Here is a 26225-nt window from a genome sequence, read left to right on the forward strand (position 1 = left end):
TAAAGTATAAATATTAAAACTAAATTATATGTCACTCTTCATTAAACTATGGTATTCACTTAACTTTAACCCTTGCTTTCTGTTTTTAATAAAGGGCGCTTGGCCCACTATGGCTCTGAACCCTTCATTTAAGGCGACATTTAAAGCCTAGCTTACAAGTGAAGAGTCCACTACAAGAATGATGGATGTCACTTTCTTGTCGAAAATGAACCAAGACTGTCAATGCATAGCTTAAGATATATAGAATGTACATAGAGAGTTATATGGCATTAACACTGATAGTCATTGTCCAGTAATGATCGGAAAATCACAGTTAAGCTTTGAGAGCTAAGCATTTCAAACTTTCAATTGCTTCTCCTGCAAAATGTATTCCAAATGACATCCATCATTCTTGCAGTGTACTCTTCAAGTGTTAAAAACCTCATATGAATGCGGCATCGTCTCAGAAACTATTGGATATAAAACTGCGATTTTCTACAGACTGTTTATTCATTTTTGTTCAACACACTCATTACGCCGGTCTGCGTTTCAAAAATTTTTTAGGGTAAAGGATTTTATAGCTGATCTTTTATGTTCCTTCCATGCTGAATTAAAAAAATGCAACTAATTGTGCTCAATGAGGTCAGGTTTTCTTTACTAGCTAAGTTTTTAGTTAGTATGTATTACAGAAGTAACAGGCAAGAAACCAGGTGGCCCGGGTTCGATTCCCGGTCGGGGAAAGTTACCTGGTTGAGGTTTTTCCGGGGTTTTCCCTCAACCCAATATGAGCAAATGCTGGGTAACTTTCGGTGCTGGACTCCGGACTCATTTCACCGTCATTATCATCCTCATATCATTCAGACGCTAAATAACCTGAGATGTTGATACAGCGTCGTAAAATAACCTACTTAAAAAAACAGGCAAGAAAATAATATGTTTACTCTCATAAATCAGACTTAAATCCACATCGGATGTACAGTAGTGGCAAAAGAAAACCGGAACGACCCTTGTAGTTGATACAAAAGAATCCTGTGCTGTGTATTGTGTCAAACTGTGGTAATTTCAATATGGATAGTGAAGCCAGAGGTATGTACTGCTATTTAATGTAAAAATGCGCAGTTATCTTTGCCGAATAGAGTTAGAAATGTAATTTTGATGCCAGATGAAAATATAACTCTCAAAGTTTTTTCGCCTGTAAGTTTGAGGCACTGAAGGAAACAAAAGTCGGTAAGACTCGAACAAATGCAATAAATTTCATTGTTATAATTATACAAGATGGATGTAGTTTGTGACTATCAAAATTTGAATCTGTGACTCTGAAATCAGCTCCAAGGGCCATCCGGTTTTTGTTTTGCAGCTACTGTATATTACATATAATGATGTAGTACATAAACACAGTTAATTATCATCAGCAAGACATGAGTAGGCCTACATCACACACAGCACGAAAGAACTGTACAGGATGTCTCAGTCAAGCCGTTCATAAATTGTTTTAGGCACAAGCATATTGTCTCTCCACCCCTAGTAGTGTTGTGTTGTTTTGTCTTTAACTTGAAAACTTGAAAGCTAATTAGAGTACGATCAATGGAAGATATTATTCTAAAGCAACGGATAGTGCATTCGCAAATCTCACTTCTTTACAGCAACTGCAAATAGAGATGTTTTCAGCAAAGCAGGTCATTCTGCAAGAACCAAACTTGCGAATCTAAAATGTAGAGTCTCCATCATAGAAATGTTGTGACTGTAGCAAAATCATTTTTTCCAAGAATTGTTATTTTGGTGACAGTACACTTGGTCAAAATGAAAGTGGCCGTTCTCTTGAGCAGCGAATATTTTCTAAGTCCCTTCGGGTGAGCGCGCAGTTCACTACCGTAAACCTCCGGTTTACATAATACAAGGCGCTGATTTGGCCTACCTTCACAGCATGCTTTGAATCTTCGTATTGAATTTTTTGTTTTCTTCTTTCTTTTGTTTTTTTACAACTCCTTTTAGTGTAATATAATCAAATAATTTTGCTCATGTTAATTCATGTTACTTACAAATAATTACAAAATTGGAGAAAATTTGTGGTTATAATTCCAGGAAATCAGAATATATTTTGTTATCAGAATTATGGTTTTTCTTCTTGTTTTACAATTACTATGTTAGGCCCTGATGATCACGGATTTAGATTAGTATAATAATCATTAGACAGTGGATGCGGGATGACTTATCGTTGAATGTAGGTGCACATTTACTATATGTTAAATTTTTTTCATTCAGACCATTGGCTCAACAGGTTCTAAACGTAAACAGACGACGTCAACATGCTACTATATCTCTGTACTGTCAGAAGGAAAAGAAAATAATATACTGTATTACTGTAGCACATGCCTTCAAAGTTCAGTCCTCGTCATCATTGATGCAATTACCAACGTTACAGTAAACGACGATATATTCTCGTAAGTTGTCGAAGCTGAATCGTCTTCGCCTATCGCTTAAACAGTATTTGTATCAGGAGAATTTCTGAAGAAAACCTCTAAAATGGGGATCAATCAATTTCTTTAGAGGAATATTTGTACTGAGCATCATGTTGCACATGTCGTTAGACCCGCACAACTAAATGATGATGATGATGATGATGATGATGTAGATGGTTCCTCAGATTTCATTTCAACGCATTTCCTGTGCGATGTAGGCCTACTGTTGCACTGTTTCCGTATAACCTGAGTTGTTCTGGTTTTTTATTTCAATTTTACATACATTACACAAGATATTGTCTTCGTTAATACATACAACGTCACTCTCATACTTATTAATTTAACGTTTTGCCACTATGAATGGATGAGCACAACACTATTCAACGCGTACTAAATACTTGAGCAGGATAACACAACTGCGTACATTGCGTTGCAATGTTACTATGAACGGATCGGGGTTCCTTCGTTTTGTACGCTGCTGTAATCGCCAGGTACACAAAAGACGGACGGCTCGGCACGTGCCATATACTCTGATACGAAACAACTTCACTTTTCCTTAAGTCATCCCACATCCACTGTCTAATAATCATATTCGCTGTAGCACAACTTGTAAATTAATTATTGTCACTTATTTAACCGTGAACATATTTACTTAGGCAGTAGAGTGCAAAGCAGAAGCGATTAATAAAATAATTAACACAGCATTTATATATAAACGCCCCTAATTGCCGTCTTTAGTGTTACTTTCATCTAGCGTCAAAAGTTTGTATTAAAACGAAAAGTATTCTAAGGATAAAAAAATGACGAAATCCTGTTATATTTTCACTGATGCATTTAAAAGGCAACAAAAAAAAGTTTAGTAACTTCACGAAAATTTGAACTTGCAACTTCATGTATCGCCCTTCAAACTACGCTAAGAGTTTTATTGCAGTCAGAATGGCATTGTAACGAGCAATTGTCGTACTCCACTTGAGAACCTGTCGTACAATATAATATAGTGTTTGTGTTACAATATTCACTGTTTAAACACTCTGAACGATCTGTCTGTTTTAAATCTCGTATATGAATTATTTTCTCTGAAGATTTTAGTGATTAATAGTTGTGTTCACCATTATAACTACTAGAAGAATATACGCAATATTTTGAATAAATCCTGGTTTTCCCGAGCGCTCACGGAAATACCCGATTCGAACTAGTCTCTGAGACGCCGGATACTTTCATTTTGACCAAGTGTACAAACGGAGCTGAAGTCCACACCTGTGGAGTAACGGTCAGCGCGTCTTGCCGCGAAACCAGGTGGCCCGGGTTCGAATCCCGGTCGGGCCAAGTTATCTGGTTGAGATTTTTTCCGGGGTTTCCCCTCAACCCAATACGAGCAAATGCTGGGTAACTTTCAGTGCTGGACCCAAGACTCATTTCACTGGCATTATCACCTTCATATCATTCAGACGCTAAATAACCTAGATGTTGATACAGTGTCGTAAAAGAAACAAAAACGAAGCTGAAATTCATAAAGAACGTAATTTTTTATAGTTTAACACGCAATAAACTGTGTAGTGCCTATGGAATTTGGAAAGAAATTATTAAAATTAAAATAGAAAACATTGACAAAACCTGTACTGATACACATTGTAATGCAGCATGTAATTTGATATAATAAATAACTAAAAAGCCCATACATGCATGCACAGACATATATATATATATAGAATTTCATTAAGCAAGTCTGTTTGTCAGATGTGAATCTCCGAACCTGAAACATTTACTTTGGATATTATTCATTGATGTCATTGCATGCTAAGCCTGAATTGGTACCATGTTTCTGTATCCACCGAAAATATCAGAGTTAAGGTCCATGTGACAGGTCATTATTCTCGGCCCTTTTCTGCTCTCCTCTAGACGTTACGGGGTTATTTTTTGTGAAATGAGTGACGGAGGGAGTAGAGCAATCGGAACAGTTCGCGGAGTTTATTTGAAATGTCAGGAAAACCCGGGCCCGAGCCGCCACCTGTGCACATCAGCCGTCTCGCTCGCTCCCGCCGCACTTTCTCCAATATTCGCGCCGGCTCTCAGCCGCTGCCCTCACACATATGAACACTATTTTCTTTACTCTCTCTATCCGATGTCAGTGAAAGTGTCAATGAAAACATCACAAAAAATATTGAAATTTCAGTGAGTGAGAGTGTCGGTTTCTCACATCGAAGACCCGGTTTCAAATCTTGGCAGCTGAAAGTGAAGTAAAATTGTGATAGTTAAAGGCAATCTGTTGATGTCCATTCTGATCAACTATTGATAAGATATTTTGTATTCGACAGATAATGGAGAAAAAATGGGAGTATAAGGGTACGGTGCATCAGTTATTCATAAATTTCGAAAAGGAATATGAGTTTTATATGATATTCTTATTGAATTTGGTATTGCCAAGAAACTAGTTCGATTAATTAAAATGTGTCTCAGTGAAACGTACTGCAAAGTCCGTATAGATCAATTTCTGTCAGATGCGTTTCCAATTTACTGTGGGCTAAAAAAGGAGATGAAAATCACCTTTACTTTTTAACTTTGCTCTAGAGTATGCCATTGGGAAAGTCCAGGATAACAGAGAGGGTTTGGAATTGAACGGGTTACATCAGCTGCTTTGTCTATGCGGATGTAGTGAATAAGTTAGAAGAAAATTCACAAACGATTAGGGAAAATACGGGAATTTTACTCGAAGCAAGTAAAGAGAGAGGTTTGGAAGTAAATCCCGAAAAGACAAAGTATATGATTATGTCTCGTGACGAGAATATTGTACGAAATTGGAGATTTATCCTTTGAAAAGGTGGAAAAATTCAAATACCTGGGAGCAACAGTAACTAATATAAATTATACTCGGGAGGAAATTAAACACCGAATAAATATGGGAAATGCCTGTTATTATTCGGTTGAGAAGCTCTTATCATCCAGTCTGCTGTCAAAAATTCTGAAAGTTAGAATTTATAAAACAGTTATATTACCGATTGTTCAGTATGGTTGTGAAACTTGGACTCTCACTTTGAAAGAGGAACATAGGTTAAGGGTGTTAGAGAATATGATGCTTAGGAAAATATTTATGGCTAAGAGGGATGAAGTTACAGGAGAATGGAGAAAGTTACACAACACAGAACTTCACCCATTGTATTCTTCACGTCTCATAATTAGGAACATTAAATTCAGACATTTGAAATGGGCAGGGCTTGTAGCACGTTTGGGCGAATCCAGAAATGCATATAGAGTGGGCCGGAGGGAAAAAGACCTTTGGGGAGGCCGAGACGTAGATGGGAGGATGATATTAAAATGGATTTGAGGGAGGTTGGTTATGGTGATAGAGACTGGATTAATCTTGCACAGGATAGGGACCGATGGCGGACTTATGTGAGAGCGGCAATGAACCTCCGGGTTCCTTAAAAGCCATTGTGTGAGTAATGAATATTAAGAACTAGAATTTACAAAAACAAATAGGTTTTCATCTTTTTTATTTAAAAATAAAAGAAATGTAATAATTAATGAATAACTGGAAATGAATGGGTAAACTTACAATGAGGAACATTGTTAGTCATAAGATTAAACAAGACATAGTTATACAGATATTATGTAGATGACATGAATGTTTGTGCTTGTTTTGTGTTACAGATATCGAAACTTGCAATGAAGAAAGAGTCAATGTCTGCAGTAAGGATGAACAGGAGTTAAGCGAGCATCTCTTTGTAATGAATCGATACACAGAAACAAACGTTCCAGATATAATAGCTAAAACAATAAGGGAAGGAAAAGAGTTGTTAAAGGATAGAAAAGTCACAGAATTAACAATCAAATTCAAATTTAGCAGATACGCATTCTCAAGTCTAACAGATAATAATAACATTTTGGGTTAAGTTAGAAATTACTTAGTAATCTTTTACATTTCAAACTTTAATAGTTTTGAGGAATTGACAAAATAAGTTTGTGAGATTAAATTAAGAAATTAAGGCTTCTCAACTAGAGAAGGCTTATATGAATTGTATAAATATTTCTGCTGTGAAAGAGTAATGGAGTAAAATAACATCATTTACGATTTATATAACCTTGCTGCGCATTGTAAAACTAGAAAATAAATTCAGCTTAAGCAGATAAATAAGTTTTATTATCTACAATATATCGATTGAACATAGGTAAAAAGAAAACGTCGATACTTGCACTAAAAGAATATGTAAGTGTAATATAGGCCAAAAATGAAAGTGGCTAGACCAAACAACATAAATATAGTATGACATTAAATTTGTTATTAGAATTGTATATTCGAAATTGTTAATACTATATAACTTGGACATATTGTTTAACGTATTTATTAATTTTGCGAAATATGAATAAATTATTATTATTATTATTATTATTATTATTATTATTATTATTATTATTATATTAAACACGTGCTGTCAATCTGTTATCTTAATTACACGGTCTAGTATATACAGTCACGAAGCTCAATACGTAGTAAATATGCATCTGATAGATAGTTACTAACCACAAGGATCGCTATTATCGCTTCATTACTGACAATGCGAAATAGTACCGGCTCAGTCTAATGTTGCTAGCTCCCTCACAACTCAAGCTTCGTGAATGTATATACTAGACTGTGTTAATTACTTATTTTCTTTCTTTTTTAAACGTTTATTCTAGTCTTGGAAATTATTTTAACGATTCACTTACTCTTCTTATGCTTCCTATAACATCGCTTTCTTAATACACGAGATATATCCAATTCTTGAAATTAATTAAATTGTCTTGTTTCGTTTGGAATAAGCAACATGTCTTTAAAAAATAGACATCGCAGAATTTTAACAGTATTTATTAATTTATTTCATTATATTTTGAATATGTCACGCCTACTGACACTACCATGAGAAAGAACCTGAGTAGACGAAGAAAAAAAGTTGGATTCAAACTGTGAGATACGATTTCGTCTAAAAGACATACGAGATCTTTAACGACCCGCATGGAGTTCAACGATGTCGACGTACTTTGCTTGCTGGAACATATTATACAGTATTTAATTCTAGTCTCGCTATTTTTAACTTTTGCTGTTACGAGCTTCACATATTCAAACCGTGAATGGTTACCGACTGTAGAATTTGCGCTTTTATAGTTATGGCTGTGGTAATTTCTGGTTCATATAATGTTGCAATGGATTGAGTATTTTCATATTAAAGTAGTATTAATTACCTGGAATCGAAGTTCGAAATTAAAAAGTACGAAAAATGTACCGAATATCGAATTCTCTTAAGCCGTCGAAAATCCATACGTACACATTACTCTAGCTAAGAGATATGAAGTATCCTCGAGAGATCCGCGTATTATAAATGTTTGTTTCTTTATTCAGTCGCATTGTATCAATTAGTCCATCGAACGCATCCAGATTAAATTGTCCACTTCAAAATGACCAGAGAAAAAATGGCCACAAGGAAAAATGTCCAGAGCATAATGTTCAAGGAAAAAAGTCCAGTAAAAAATGTCCAGATACAAAAATGTCCACAACAAAATGTCCAGTATAAAAATGTCCACATACAAAAATGTTCATAACAATATGTCCAGTACAAAGTTCGCATTAAAAATGCCCACAAAAAGGTCCATAATTCGGAAAAAAAATCAATAATAATTGTTTTACAGAAGCAGTACGCAAGAGAAAGACTACAATGTAAAATTAAAGGGTACTATGCATAGACATTTCGCTAGCCCGCGCTACGAGTGTGCTAAACTAGCCCCGGCTATCGACTGATTACTTGTACAGGATTATTATCATATCGATAACACTGGTTTATGAATACGAAAAACGTTAGTTCGCTGATCATCCACCAGAAGCCCGCGCTAGAATGTCTATGAATATGGCCCAAAATGTTTTATTGAGATTGCTAAGCCTAGTACCAAATTTTAAATAAAGAGTGACAAACAAACAATGCAGTGGAAGCATTTCATAGTAAATTTCAGAAGATGGTCGCTGCTCATCATGCGAGTATTTGGAGGATTATTCTAAAATACATCAAGGATGAACAACATGAGAACGAAATTCTCATACATCAAATTCGAGTAGGTCATCGAAATATAATGCCTCCAGTTAATAAACATAGGCTACCAAAGAAACCAACAACGGATACAGGCAATCATCAGGAGATATCATGAATACAAAGACAGGAACGATATAAAACGCTACCTTCGTGCAATATCTTATCACTTAAAAATGCATGGAAAGCCAGAAGAGGAAGGTCAAGACCAAGACATGCAATAAGATATTTATTGTAAAGTGGAGATTTCAGTTTGTTTATACCGTACATTAAAAATTATCATCTCATGTATAGGCCATTTTACATTTGTGGACATTTAACCAAGTGGACATTTAATTTTACGGACATTCATATAAGTGGACATTTAATTTTATGGGTATTTATATAAGTGGACATTTAATTTTATGGGCATTTATATAAATGGACATTGTATTTGTGGACATTTAATTTTATTGACATTTATATAAGTGGACATTTTATTTTATGGACATTTATATAAATGAACATTGTATTTGTCGACATTTAATTTTTATGGACATTTATATAAATGGACGTTGCATTTGTGGACTTTTAATTTTATTGACATTTATATAAATGGACGTTGTATCTGTGGACATTTAATTTTATTGACATTTATATAAGTGGACATTTAATTTTATGGACATTTATATAAGTGGACGTTTAATTTTATGGACATTTATATAAATGGAGATCGTATTTGTGGACATTTAATTTTATGGATATTTATATAAGTGGACGTTTAATTTTATGGACATATTGTATTTGTGGACATTTAATTTTATGGACATTTACATAAGTGGACATTTAATTTTATGGACATTTATATAAATGGACATCGTATTTGTGGACATTTAATTTTATGGACATTTATATAAGTGGAAGTTTAATTTTATGGACATATTGTATTTGTGGACATTTAATTTTGTGGACATTTACATAAGTGGACATTTAATTTTATGGACATTTATATAAATTGACATTGTATTTGTCGGCATTTATATACGTGGACATTTAATTTTATGGGCATTTATATAAATGGACATTGTATTTGTGGACATTTAATTTTATGGACATTTATATAAGTGGACATTTAATTTTATGGACATTTATATAAATGGACATTGTATTTGTGGACATTTAATTTTATGGACATTTGTATAAGTGGACATATAATTTTATGGACATTTATATAAATGGACATTGTATTTGTGGACATTTAATTTTATGGACATTTATATAAATGACATTGTATTTGTGGACATTTAATTTTATGGGCATTTATATAAATGGACATTGTATTTGTAGACATTTAATTTTATGGACATTTATATAAGTGGAAATTTAATTTTATGGACATTTATATAAATGGACATTGTATTTGTGGACATTTAATTTTATGGACATTTATATAAGTGAACATATAATTTTATGGACATTTATATAAATGGACATTGTATTTGTGGACATTTAATTTTATGGACATTTATATAAGTGGACATTTAATTTTATGGACATTTATATAAATGGACATTGTATTTGTGGACATTTAATTTTATGGACATTTATATAAATGGACATTGTATTTGTAGACATTTAATTTTATGGACATTTATATAAGTGGACATTTAATTTTATGGACATTGTATTTGCGGACATTCAATTTTATGGACATTGTATTTGTGGACATTTAATTTTATGGACATTTATATAAGTGGACATATAATTTTATGGACATTTTATATAAATGGATATTGTATTTGTGGACATTTAATTTTATGGACATTTAATTTTATGGACATTTATATAAGTGCACATTTAATTTTATGGACATTTATATAAATGGACATTGTATTTGTGGACATTTAATTTTATGGACATTTATATAAGTGAACATATAATTTTATGGACATTTATATAAATGGACATTGTATTTGTGGACATTTAATTTTATGGACATTTATATAAGTGGACATATAATTTTATGGACATTTTATATAAATGGATATTGTATTTGTGGACATTTAATTTTATGGACATTTATATAAGTGCACATTTAATTTTATGGACATTTATATAAATGGACATTGTATTTGTGGACATTTAATTTTATGGACATTTATATAAGTGAACATATAATTTTATGGACATTTATATAAATGGACATTGTATTTGTGGACATTTAATTTTATGGACATTTATATAAATGGACATTGTATTTGTGGACATTTAATTTTATGGACATTTATATAAGTGGACATATAATTTTATGGACATTTATATAAATGGACATTGTATTTGTGGACATTTAATTTTATGGACATTTATATAAATGGACATTGTATTTCTGGACATTTAATTTTATGGACATTTATATAAGTGGACATTTAATTTTATGGACATTTATATAAATGGACATTGTATTTGTGGACATCTAATTTTATGGACATTTATATAAATGGACATTGTATTTGTGGACATTTAATTTTATGGACATTTATATAAGTGGACATTTAATTTTATGGACATTTTATTTGTGGACATTTAATTTTATGGACATTTATATAAGTGGACATATAATTTTATGGACATTTTATATAAATGGACATTGCATTTGTGGACATTTAATTTTATGGACATTTATATAAATGAACATTGCATTTGTGGAAATTTAATGCTTATGGGCATTTGTGTAAGTGGACGTCTTGCTAGTGAACATTTCTGTTTCCGGATGTATTCAAGTGGACATTTTAACCTCCAACCCCTGAACCTATGTCTATTATATTAACTGTTCTCAATCGTTATTTAAACTAAAATCCAAGAGTTACGAGTCAGAGAATTTCAACGACGAAAAGTATTGTGTCTCCAATCCTAGTAGTGTTGTGCTTGATGCCTAAAATAAATTATAAACGGCTGGATCAGACACCCTGTACAGTCCTTTCGAGTTGTTTATGATATAGGCCTACACATGTGTTGGTGATGATAATGGTGATGGTGGTGGTGGTGGTGATAATGATGGTGATGATCAAAGACCGGAAGTTTAGGCATTAAGAATCATTAAAATAGGCAGGCAAAAAGGCATCATAAATAGCTAAAATAAGGAGGCAAAAAGGCATTATAAATAGCTAAAATACGCAATAAAAGGCAATTAAAAAACTTTGGACTAGACCCTCAACCTTGCACTTTCCAAAAATGGATTTCGGCAGCAAGAAAAGCTTTACATAAGTCGAATGCAAATTGAGATTTTCGACTCGATGTTGCAATTACTGTTAGAAGCAAAGAAATCTTCCTCCCAGTAGCCTTGGAAAGTGCATTTTTGTGTTTGTTTGTACTGATGTGTTGCGATATGAAAATATTACAGCAACGTCTCAATGAAAACTGAAAGAAAAATAACCGTTAAAAATAACATTACACCCGCACTCATTGTTGCCTAGTCAAATAAACAAAAGCGATAATTAAAACGCTTACTGTTATACATTTTTGCACGGTAGCACTCTTTGTTGCAAAGAGAATATGAACTGACTGAAAGATATTATTCGTTGAAGTCACTTTCATTTTAGCGGTTATAAAATAAATTAAAATATACCTGTAGGCAATTATTAATAATATATTGATAATAATAGATAAATAATTAAAATAAGGAATAAAAAGAATTTTGTAAATTACTTATTTACAAATGGCTTTTAAGGAACCCGAAGGTTCATTGCCGCCCTCACATAAGCCCGCCAGCGGTCCCTATCCTGTGCAAGATTAATCCAGTCTCTATCATCATACCCCGCCTACCTCAAATTCATTTTAATATTATCTTCCCATCTACGTCTCGGCCTCCCTAAAGATCTTTTTCCCTCCGGTCTCCCTACTAACACTCTATATGCATTTCTGGATTCGCCCATATGTGCTACATGCCCTGCCCATCTCAAACGTCTGGATTTAATGTTCCTAATTATGTCAGGTGAAGAATACAATGCGTGCAGTTCTGTGTTGTGTAACTTTCTCCATTCTCCTGTAACTTCATCCCGCTTAGCCCCAAATATTTCCTAAGCACCTTATTCTCAAACACCCTTAACCTATGTTCCTCTCTCAGAGTGAGAGTCCAAGTTTCACAACAATACAGAAGAACCGGTAATATAACTGTTTTATAAATTCTAATTTTCAGATTTTTGGACAGCAGACTGGATGATAAGAGCTTCTCAACCGAATAATAACACGCATTTCCAATATTTATTCTGCGTTTAATTTCCTCCCGAGTGTCATTTATATTTGTTACTGTTGCTCCAAGATATTTGAATTTTTCCACCTCTTCGAAGGATAAATCTCCAATTTTTATATTTCCATTCCGTACAATATTCTGGTCACGAGACATAATCATATATTTTGTCTTTCGGGATTTACTTCCAAACCTCTCTCTTTACTTGCTTCGAGTAAAATTCCCGTATTTTCCCTAATCGTTTGTGAATTTTCTTCTAACTTATTCACTACATCCGCAAAGACAAAGCAGCTGATGTAACCCGTTCAATTCCAAACCCTCTCTGTTATCCTGGACTTTCCTAATGGCATACTCTAGAGCAAAGTTAAAAAGTAAAGGTGATTTTCATCTCCTTTCTTTAGCCCATAGTAAATTGGAAACGCATCTGACAGAAATTGATCTATACGGACTTTGCAGTACGTTTCACTGAGACACATTTTAATTAATCGAACTAGTTTCTTGGGAATACCAAATTCAATAAGAATATCATATAATACTTCCCTCTTATCCGAGTCATATGCCTTTTTGAAATCTATTAATAACTGATGTACTGTACCCTTATACTCCCATTTTTTCTCCATTATCTGTCGAATACAAAAAATCTGATCAATAGTCGATCTATTACGCCGAAAACCGCACTGATGTTCCCTAATAATTTTATCTACGTACGGAGTTAATCTCCTCAAAAGAATATTGGACAAAATTTTGTACGACGTCAACAAAAGTGATATTCCTCGAAAGTTACCACAGTTGGTTTTGTCCCCTTTTAAAAATAGGTACAATTATGGACTCCTTACATTGTTCTGGTACAATTTCCTTTTCCCAAATAGCAAGTACAAGTTTATAAAGTTCGCTATATAATGCACTTCCACCCTCTTGTATTAATTCTGCTGCAAATTTGATCGATACCTGGAGATTTGTACTTTTTCAGATTTTCTATCGCAATTTCGACTTCTGAAAGCGTGGGTTGTGGGTTCGGGTATAAATGGCTCAGCAGTTAGTATTTCAATTTCGTCCCGATCATTTCTATTTGGCCTATGTACATTTAGTAGTTGCGCAAAACAGTTTTTCCATTTGTTTAGGATTGATGGAGAGTCTGCAAGCAAGTCACCATTCTCATCCTTGATCACGTTTACCCTTGGCTAATATCCGTTCTTAAATTCCTTTATACCCTTACATAAATCTCGAATGTTTTTATTCTTACTATTTGTTTCTACCTCATTCAGTTTTTCCTTCAAGTAATCTCTCATTTTATTCCTAAGTGTACGACTTGCTTCCCGTCTTTCATTGAAATAATTATCTCTCTTCTCCTCAACTGGATCCTGTAAGAATTTCAATTTTGCCTGTATCCTTCTTTCTACTACCATGCAACAATCTTCATCAAACCACGGTTTCTTTTTCTTAGTTTCATAATAACCTATGCTCTGCTCAGCTGCAATTTTGATACTATCTCTGATATTTTCCCACACGCTATTAACATGTAATTCTTTCTCAACTTCGTCGGAACTTTCTAAAGTGGCAAACCTATTCGAAATTTCGACCTGATAATTTTGCTTAGCTTCCTCGTCCTTTAATTTCAAAATATTGAATTTAGGAATATTAACTTGTTGCTCTACTCGCTTGGCTACTGATAATCTTTCTCTTAATTCTCCAATCACCGAATAATGGTCAGAATTACAGTCTGCACCCCTGAAAGTTCGAATATCTACTATAATAGTATGTCTCCGTTTATCTATCAAGATGTGATCTACTTGCTTGTGTGTCAATCCATCTGGAGAAGTCCAAGTATATCCTTATGGGGAATGTTGTACTTTTGACAATTAAATTTTTCGATGTGGCAAAGTTGACTAATCTAACTCCATTGTCACTACTAATTGCGTGTAGGCTCTCTTTTCCAATAATTGGTCGAAAAATATCCTCCTGTCCTACTTTAGCGTTGAAATCCCCCAGTAAAATTTTCATGTGATATCTAGGGAACTGAGGAAAAGTATGTTCCATTTCCTCATAGAAGCTATCCTTTATATGGTCGTCTTTCTCTTCTGTAGGGGCGTGAGCATTTATAACTATGATGTCGCACCATCTACCCATAAGTACTAAATATGATAACCTGTCACTGATAAATTCGACCTTTTTTACTGCTGATTTTATTCTTTTATGAACAAAGAATCCTGTTCCTAATTGGTGATTATTGTTTCCTTCCCCATAATACAACAAGTAATCTCCTATTTGTGATATGCCATTCCCATCTAATCTAACCTCTTGTACTCCAACGAAGTCTATTCTATATCTAGCTAGTTCTTTTGCTACTAATGTTACCCCTCCTGTTCTATAAAGACTAGTTACGTTCCAAGTGCCAAATCTCAAAACCTTATTCCTTTGCTGTGGTCGTGCCAGAGAATCATTCCTATTCCGAAACTTATTGTAGGGATTCGTAACAAGCTGTTTTTTACGGTGATGGGTTGTTAGCCCTTCGCCCAACCCCCAAGCTGGAGGACCACCCCTTATCGGCTGTCCACGACTGCTTATTCAATATATTCGCAGCTACCCTCCATATCTGGAGGCCGTCTCCTCTATCCGCAACCTGAGGACGCGCCATGCCGTGGTGATAGGGACCCACAATACATGGATTTTGTAAATTAGGCATTCATATTAAAAAGGCAGAAAAGGACAACATAAAACTGTCACGTTTCAATCACAAAAGTATAATTCGTACAGATTTACTTTCAAAATGAAGATAGATTTAACACAAAAAGGCATTCTGCCAAAATTCCGGTCTCTTGATGATGATAAAGAAGGCGGTTTAAAATTCTAAATACTTGTAATTTTATTTAAATTTTTGTTTACTTATTTACTCTGTTAGAGCTAAGGTCATCACACTTTCTCTTCCACTCCACCAGAAATACGAGTATAGGGCCTTAATACAGGTACAAGAAAGTTGATAATAGTCTAATAACACGATTTTATGAAATATGAAGAGCCATAATGTCCTATTGGCTTAATGAGGAGTATTACCCAGAGCAGTGGTAAACAGCTTTTCCAGCACTGAAAACCCATTAATCCTTCGTTGGGCTTCGTTTCGTAGCTAAAAGCTTTTTCTGATTCTCATCTTGTTAGCGGTGCTCTCGAATTTTGTTTTAAGAATGACAATCAACAATTTAGTCGATCAGTGTGTACGAGAAAGAGCTCTACTTAGTCTCAATTCTTACACACACTTCTCTTCTTATTGCTATCCCCAGGTTCTTAGATCAAGTGCATTACCATGGATGGGCAACTCGTGCTCCGAAGTGCTAAAATCCTTGAAAGAGAGAAAGACGGAGCCAGCCGCAGCAGTTACAAGTTGTTTGTAGTTTCGCTGCAAAAGCCACGGTTCGCTCTAGCGGCTCATGCAGATGATCGTGATATCTATTCCATGATTTGAATTTCAGAATGACGCATGGTACAATAATTATAGTAATTTTAGACAGAATATACCTGAACACATAATAAAATTATATTATTTTCTAGCTTTGTAAATTAGTTTAGTAGTGGAAACACAAGCTGAATACAACCTTTTCAAGATACAACAAATATAGCTGCAATACTTATTTATTATTACACTATTTGTTAATATTTCTTTTATATGTCTTATTTGAAACGTAGAAAGCTAGAATTTACAAGTCTTTACACATTAAAGAGTATTCCTCTGTTCTCAGAACAGATAATGACCAGGTAATAATCTGTATTCGCAAACAATAACAAATTCAAGGAAGTATTTTTTACATGTCACGGCAGATGAAATAAGCTTACTTCTGAGCTCTTTCTTTACTTTGAGAGCTTTTACACTTCTTTCTTGTATAAAACTCTGCCTCAAGGACATACAGTATATATGGAAACAAAGAGTATATTTGGAAATTATACTTAGGCAACACTGCGAACAGTTCCATTCCTGATTTTGCTGGAATCTGAGTGGCGTGCTGTTCTGTAGATTTATTAATTGAAGCTATAAATTTTCAGGATTTTCTATCGGTGTAAGCCAAAAAGATTTCAGAAAAATTTTGAATCCTTGTCAATTGTCACTGTTTCTCCAAACTTAGCAGTGAATTCTGCTGTAGGTCTTGAAGTAGTGTCTTATATTTGATAAGATTTTCTTATCACTCTTCAAGATAGTTTATAGTAAAGAAAGTGAAGTTGTCTATGTTCTACATGATACTACCACATTTCAAATTTATTCATAAATGTTCTTAGCTACTCGATTACATGTCGTGCAATTCTGTAACTCGCACGCACAAGATGCTAATGATATTTGATATCAGTCTCACCTTGTTGATATCTCATTTTTACCTTTAGCTGTTCTAAAGCAGATGCAGACAGTATTTCTTTACTAAAACCTTCACTGTTTATTTGTAACATAAAATGTCATGCGTAAGAAAGTGTAATATAATAGGCCTACAAGTTTTACCTCTCTTCTTAATGAAAAAAAAAATCTCTTTTTATTCGTAACTAAAGGGAAATGATCTGGGAATTATATTGTTTTTCACTTAAAACGAGCCACCACTTACTGCAGACGCGATCGAACTTGTGTCTTGAGAGAACTGCACACAGACAGTACGGCTAGTACTGAGTCCGTTCTACCTGCATTGAGATGTGTTGACACTTTGAGAGCACGAGTTGCCCACCCATGTCCATGACGCTGAAATTCTTCACGTTCTGGATCACTGTGTAAGACTGAGTATGTGGTTGAAGCGCTAGCGCGCTGATCGGTATTCCATGAAGGTTCGATACCAGGTCAGGTAGTGAAAGAATTTATGGTGGGCAAGTCAGGTACAGCAGAGGGCTGTTGTCGGGGTTTCCCTATCATTCCTGCAAAACTCTCCGTCTTTCCCTCAACTCATTTATTATCTGCAATAGTTAAAAAAGAGATGGGGTAGTACGAGTTTCCGATGCTGGTATCTTTGGGCTCGAAACCGTGAGGCTTATCAGGTAAACACTGGTCAACAGTCATGTTGCGCCAGACATAAAGTAACAAATTCTTATTAATTTCGACCTCCTCAATTAAAAAATAACAAGCAAAATGTTTCATCAGTTCGGGTTTTCGAGATGCACAATATAATTAATTTTCTATGTATTTTATTTTAAAAATCACCGTATTGTGTATGTAACTATTTTGTTTTACAAATGTGAAGACCCATTATGTGAAAACAATATTAGTATAAGTAGGCCACCATATTAGAAGCACTCGTAGAAACGGAAATTATTTTATTGCTCTTTTACAAGTCGATTTGGAGGGGGGTGAAACAGGTTCGCGTTATAAATTCGCTTGAGTTTGCCTGATTTTACTTGAGATGTGTATTTCTGTCACTGTGCACTTTAATTACATTACTATCTAATATATAAAATTGAATGTGGGTATGTATGTATGTATGTATGTATGTATGTATGTATGTATGTATGTATGTATGTATGTATGCATGCATGCATGCATGTATGTATGTTCTTTGTACAAATCTACACGCTTTGACAGATATGTGCCAAAGTTTGCACATTTAACCTTCATAACCAGGAGAAAAACATAGGCTACATTAAAATTGTGCAAATGGACGTTAAATTAGTTAAACAATAAAAAAATTAAAATAAGTACGATCAAATATTCATGTTTAGTATTCAACATAGACTTTCACGAGGCCATGGAAATTATAACACGAAATTAAATAACATTAATGATACAGCATGAAGGCTAAAATCTAGACATTTCATACAATAAATATCTTTACGCAGTCCAGGACCATATTATGAATTTCTCGATGCAGTTGTAGATAGTGAGCAAGCTGTGTTTTATTCAACATTCCAAATATTGTATATGGATATTCATGAATGTATTCTATTAGAACATAGCATAATATTAATAAACATACTGTAAAATAATAATAATAATAATAATAATAATAATAATAATAATAATAATAATAATAATGGGAAAGGAAGTGGCCACCCTACTACATTGACTCCTGTCTTAATTTCCTCATGAGTGGTGCCTTATTTGTGTCGCTTCTGATGTTCAAACCTGTCTTATTCTTGAATTCTTTGAGACTACAAGGATTGCTACCACATAATTATTTTAATACTTAATATTGAATCACCAATAGTACTACTGCGAAATATTAACCCACCAAAATCCTGCAATGGAACAAGAATTGGTGTGAAAAAACTCATTCAAAACGTAGTAATAGAAGTGACAATATTAACTGGAAAAACGAAAGGAGAAGATGTTTTTATCCCACATATTCCTATGATACCCACTAACATCCCTTTCGATTTTAAGTAATTGCAATTTCAGTGCAATAGCATTTGTAATGACCATATTAAAATTATAGTAAAGGACAGTCGCTCAAAGTACCAGATATTAACTTAAAAACTGCGTGTTTTTCACATTCTCAACTATATTTTATATAAAGAAGTGGGAAAAAAAAATGATTTTACACATCGAAAAGCAATTCAATGATAATTTTGTCATGTTCCTAATGTAATAGATTATGTGAATGTACGAGTACGTAATACGACTGAAATAACACTGCATTAATTCTAAAATATACGTCTATCAAAATATTGCTGTTCATGTCCGAAAATGTGTTATTGCGAAATTCGAAGTGTATAATCACATGTCACGCGTTGTGGAAAGAACAGTCTCTTAATTTCTAAAATACCTGTATACGTCCCCCAGAATATTATTCTTTATGTTAAAAAATGACTTATTGCGAGTTTATAATATTGTAGGACCTATCTGTATTTTGTAATTACAGTATATAAAATGAGAAGTAATATAATTAATAGCCTATGTTCTGAATTTGTGAGATATAATTTCTCAATTCATATTAAAAAACTGGGTATGTACAGCGGTAAGAGCAAAAAATTATTCAGTATAAAATAAATATTATCCTACGTATATTATATTGATTCTTTGGTACGATCGACAGAGAGATAAATTTTGGCTCATAATGACATCGCATTGGGTTCAAACTGGGAACAAGGAAATTCCCTGTTTATCATCAGCTGTCTCTGAAATTCAACTGAAAGCACACATAGACATGAAATTACGTGAAATATACTGTACAGCTTCAGATCAATGTACAGATCTTATAATTATTTTATCTCTGCCTCTGTGCAACGTCACATTTGCGGCGGGGAGGAAAGGGCCGAAAGATTGTAATGTTTTTTTTTTAATACGCTGACTCCCACGACTAAGAAATTTAACAGTTATTGATCGGCAGAGATCAATTTAAGACCTATAGAACATTGAGATAATGCTAAGTGGGAGTATAGGGACCGAGATGTGTTTATGTTTTGCTGCAAGACAATGCCAACTCATTTAACCTGAATAAATTTTTGTTTGGTTTTACTTTATTTATAGTTTAATTGTTCTATTATTTCATTTGTATTTTTGGTGCTGTGAAAGAGAAGGCCTGATGGCCTTAACTATGTCAGAATAAATAAATAGCTATACACACACTTAGAAATTAAAAAAACATTTGAATGTAAGGTACGAGATGAAAATATGTTTCCTTTCGTTGTCTTATCTACAGTTGTTTTAAATTGAGTAAATCCTTTCAAATATTTAGCTAAGAAGCTCATTAATTCATGTAAGTGACACTATTTAAAAATTCATCTTTATGGTGAGAAAAGCTTAATAAAGACAATTCGTTTTGGTTGTTTATAGTTGAGTTCCTGAGTTTTCCGAAAAGTCTAATAGCCAGTTTAATTATAAAAAGAAAAAAAAAAAAGGACAACCCGGGCAACGCCGGGTGCTTTCAGCTAGTAGTTTATATTTTGCAATAGACCACTCTGTTAAAACCACTTCTTACTTACTTACTTACAAATGGCTTTTAAGGAACCCGAAGGTTCATTGCCGCCCTCACATAAGCCCGCCATCGGTCCCTATCCTGTGCAAGATTAATCCAGTCTCTATCATCACACCCCACCTCCCTCAAATCCATTTTAATATTATCCTCCCATCTACGTCTCGGCCTCCCTAAAGGTCTTTTTCCCTCCGGTCTCCCAACGAGTAGGGAAAATTGTTTTATTGCCGTTTCGCTTCCATTTGTAGGGGGAAAAACAGGTTCGCCGTATGAAATCTCTTCAGTTTACCAGGAGATTTCCATGGTGTTAATATTTTGTACAATACGCGCATTTCTTTAAAGTGTTCCTTAGTGATAACACTCAAAGTGCGAATGGTTTATATGTGCGGAATTGAAGGATGTAGCGTTGCTTCTTGGAATGCAATTAGGCTACACAAATTTTACTGCTTTCTGTTCGAATGGGGCAGTCGCGCTCGAGATAGCATTATAAAATAAACCGACCATCATTAGAGCTAGGGAAGAAAAATATTATACATCAACCCCTTGCACCTCAAAGTAAAATAATTTTACCCTCTTTACACATGAAGTTCGGGTTAATGAAGAATTTTGTTAAAGGAATGAATCATAAAACTGAAGCATTTAAACATATCAGTAAAACATTTCCTGCTATTAGTGACTCAAAAACAAAAGAGAGAGTTTTCAATGGACCACAAATTACAGAAATAACGAAGGAAAATCACTTCGAATATTTGTTGGAAGGAAAAGAGAAAGTCGCCTGAATTGCATTCAAGGAGGTTGCATTAAATTTTCTAGGTAACCGTAGAAGTGATAACCATGAAGAACTAGTGCAAAATTTACTGTTGGTGTGTGAAACTATGGGTTGTAACACATCGGTATCCCTGAAAATTCACTTTCTTCACTCCCATCTTGAATTTTTCCCCCGAGAATTGTGGCGATTTCAGTGATAAGCATAGTGAGCGCTCTCATAAAAAATTTCAACTATGGAAAAAATATACCAAGGGCAGTGGAGTATCAATATGCTAGCAGACTGTTGTTGGACGTAAGCTCGTGATGTACCTGATGCACAGTATAAAAGAAAATGCAGAAAAAGGAAGCTGTAATCTTCTGAACAGTAATATTTAACCTTATTGTCATTATATTTATTTTATTGGGTTATTTTACGATTCTGTATCAACATGTAGGTTATTTAGCGTCTGAATGATGTGAAGGTGATAATGCCGGTGAAATGAGTCCGGGGTCCAGCACCGAAAGTTACCCAGCATTTGCTCGTATTGGGTTGAGGGAAAACCCCGGAAAAAACCTCAACCAGGTAACTTGCCCCGACCGGGATTCGAACCCGGGCCACCTGGTTTCGCAGCCAGACGCGCTGACCGTTACTCCACAGGTGTGGACTTGTCATTATATAAAACAGTATTTTGAATAGATATAAATTCGAAACATTTCTGAAAAACCTAACTAACAACTGTTTTTATTGTCATATTCGTATTCAGTAGGCTCAAATTATATAGAAAACATGTATCACATGCCCAGCGCAAAAAAAAAAAATTAAAATTTGTTACGCAGTGGAATCGTCCGCGATTGGTATCTAGCTCTACGACGACTGAAGAACAATAACTCACCTGTCAGCATCGGATTGACGAATGCCACTCAGGTCATATATCTAAATTGTCTCTTTCTAAGGAGATTTCACAAGCGAAAAAATAAAAAAAAATATTATTTTCATAAAGGATTCGAAGACCAATTATTTCGTTGTGAAGAGAAAGTCCACATTCGCTCTTTTATGTGGTCTAAAGTGTTACGGGCGGTAAAAAAAGCAACTTAATCATCGTGAAGTTAAAGGTAAGAAAAGTATTCTAAATTTTACAAGACGTACTGTACCTATATAACACGAAGTCTCGTCAAAATATTTGGAAAAGTATCTTTGTTCGTTTCTTTCTTTTATATATAGGCCTAGGTTATTTTGTATTGTTAACATACACACAATGCAGTATATAATGTGATATGACATAGGCCTATATTATGGATAACTTAATATATTAAAATAGCAATACGAGTTATATTGAATTTTAAAAACAATGAACACTGTAAACCGTTTTTTTTTTCAATTCAATCAAAACTAGACATTTGAAGCAATTAATACTGAACAACAAGAATTTTGCTCCGACTTAAAACAATGTGTCCCTTACGGTTTTGTGTGCGCTGAATCCGAAAATGCATCTCTTTTCTTCGTATCACGTAATATTTTTAAGATATACTATGATTTAACTCTCCCAGGAAACATCTGGCGCTGGTTGGAGGTTGTAAATCAAAACAAAAGCTAATGAATTTATGAATTTATGACATATTTCCGGTTTATTATGGTTGTTAGCATGTTATTTTGTACATCTAATAAATAAACAGATATTGGTCCCTTTTATTCAGTAAATTTCATAACAGTTCAAAGTGAGGTTTACGCAAATTGTATTAAATATTTTGTTTGAAATTTCTCGAACAATAATCCCATGGAATTAATGGCATTACTTACAGCTTACCCTCTATACCTGCTACATAATGATGAAACTGAGATTGGATAATGGTGTTACAAGGTAATACATTTATGTTTACAGAAGAATTATCCCCCCCCCCGTCGTCGTCGTCACCATCTTCATAACATTGGTTTAACGCTGTATCTTGTTTCGTTCTTAGCCTTGAAGATTATTAACAATGACTTCCTAAAAGTGAAACTTTTTCTTTATATGTTCACCACGATCACTACTTGAGAGAAACATGGTGTACAGCAGGGATCGGCAGAAATATCATCGTGATCACTAGCATTAGTGAAGTCGCAGGGACAGCGCTCTAAACTGTCTTTGCTTCACCCCTTCCCTTCCCTTCCCTTCCGTCCAATTCCCCTACAACTCCAGTACACAGGCATCTAACAGTGGCGGGTTACCAGACTAGATTTAGATTGCTTCTTTCTCATAACCTTCAACGTCTATTCAGAAATATGTGTTTAAGGAAGAATGGGGGGAACAGTGTTTGTTGTGCATATGGTGACAATGTAGACGCCTCTTGTGTTCTTATAAATCGAACATCTAGTGACATTACGACACGTCATAAGATCATCACGAAATCATGCATGAACATATCCAATGTAATATTAAACGGAAATGTATACAGTAGAAAAGAAGTATAAAAATAATTTTCTTTTCGTAGGGGTGGACGGGGCGAAGCAATTAAAACATAAAAAAAATATTTGGAATAGTAGTTTCGGTACTAAAATATGATGAAACAGCTATGAGTCAAAGGAAACTTCATGCAAGTTATGTTTTTGCTTTGGAAATCGCAAAATCTTCCAAGTCCTATAATGAAGGACAGTTCATTAATAGCCATACATGTCTGAATAAAGTTGCTAACATTATTTGTCCCGAATAATCTGATGTTTTAAACAGTATGAATTTATCCACACGGGCAATACAAAGGAGGATAAGGGATATTGCAACACTAGCTGAACTAGAAATAAAATGAAAGATGCATAAACAGTGGTCTAATCTCTCGCTTTAGGTGGAAACACTGATTTTGATAGAGTAGAATTGGTAATGTTCACCCGCGTTGTTACGAAAGATCTCTCGGTATAAGAATATTTGCTCGGTGTCATTGCACAGGAGAGGAGTTTTCCAAGAATGAAGAAATTATATAGAAGAAATGAATCTGAACATTAAGCAACTTGTATCGGTAGTAACATACTGGACTCGAAATACGACTTTAAAAAAGTCTACTAGATAGACTAACGTGTTATGAAGACATAAAACGTTGCCATTGTATAACAGACCAGACTGGCTTAGATTAATTTCAAATGCTCTCCTACGATAGGTAGCCTGCCGCTGCCCTACATAGTTAGTATGTCTGGCTGCATTCTATATTGAATATACAGTTCTACATTCAGTATATTTCGGAACACTTAACTTGTTTTGTCAACGAAAACTTCTAATATCTAAACAAAGATCGTGACTAGCAGAAGGAAATTTACGAGTTGTATTAAGAGTGACAATTTGTGACGTATTTTCCTAGGTTGTTGTAGCACAGTAAAAATAAAGATGAAATAAAATATAATTTGTCCATCTATAAATCAATATTGTGTAATCTACGTCAGATGCTTGTGTTGAGAGTCCGTCACTGGGATCCGAACGGAGTGCTCTGTACTCTTCCACTGATATTACATCTTATGTATTGCGGCTTGCGTCCAGTGATGTCATAGTGGGTACAAATTTGGCGACGGCTGGTGTACAATAGTTCGTTTCAACGAAAGTTAGTAACTATCGTGAGCATGCGCAGTGCAGAAAAAGCGTTTCAGCACAATCCGAACCAGTGCTGAACCGAAAACATGTACTGCATTCGGGCGTTCCAACAAACTTTTGACACGGGTCCGGAACGGTCAGAAGTAGTCAGCGGATTGAGGCATGTACTGAAGAGTACGCGAGACGCGCATGCGCATAAGCTCACCAACGTCTCCTGGATACTGAAGAAAGACATGATCGACTATTCACATCAATGAGGTTAAGATGAAAAGTGACAGTGCAGACGAATAATAAAACTAGAGGTTTAGTTTAAATTTTCGCCAAAAAGAAAGAGAATTAAAATTATTTTGGTATTGAAATAGTTAATTACAAATTCAACATGCAACTTTGATTAAAGGTATAATAATTAACGTACATAAACAGAGTTATAGTCCCAAACTTTACAGTGCCGGAGCTCTCTATGTATTCTAACCTTTGGAGAAGGGGGAAGGTTTGGATGCAAAAAAAAAACAAAACAAAACAAAAAAACAAAGACAAAAAAAGAAATGAATAATTTCAAGAGAAAAATTGTTCCGGGGCCGGGTATCGACCCCGGGACCTCTGGTTGAACGTACCAGTGCTCTGCAAATTGAGCTACCCGGGAACTCAACCCGACACCGTCTCAACTCTTCCCTTAATATCCACACAACTCGCGTGGGCTGACGAAACGCCAGAGACCCACATCGAGTGCATACAATCTCTGTGTGACTTAGAATTGTGGTTTTCTGTTAACGTACACAGTGACGTATATCCTCCACTTCTCTCTCCACCAGATGCCATAAAGTAAGACTGTAAGGTGAATGCAAGGCAACACCAATCAATACCTACTCCATGTAGCTTCTGAAGCTCAAGTAAACCGAAATGGTCACTGTAAAAGTGGTCATTCTGCGCAATGTAATAAGCTGATATGTTTCACTTTTGTTGCTCTACGGTGGGCTGCACTCGTTTATTCGCCAACATTTTCAATTAATTGCTTTTCAGACGTATCAATCATTTTTGTGCTATATTATGAGCACTGGATTTCTTATGTTCAATGATTTTTTTTCGTAGTGACTTAAGCTGATTTGATCTGATCTGTTCGATCCGTAGTAATTTACTGAATATGAGCGCCATTCATTAGATACAGAAATACACTCCTTTTCTTTAATGCACCTAATGTAGTTACCTCATAACACGCTTTACAGCCTAGCTTACATTGCTTACAATCAATCCCCAGACGAGCTTCTTTTTTCTTGGCCACATATTTCTTCATTCCATAATTCGGCCACTCACTTCGGAAGCCGACTTTTTTACTTTCACTATTT

The sequence above is a fragment of the Periplaneta americana genome, chromosome 14 (genome assembly GCF_040183065.1).
Source record: "Periplaneta americana isolate PAMFEO1 chromosome 14, P.americana_PAMFEO1_priV1, whole genome shotgun sequence".
Classification (NCBI taxonomy): domain Eukaryota; kingdom Metazoa; phylum Arthropoda; class Insecta; order Blattodea; family Blattidae; genus Periplaneta; species Periplaneta americana.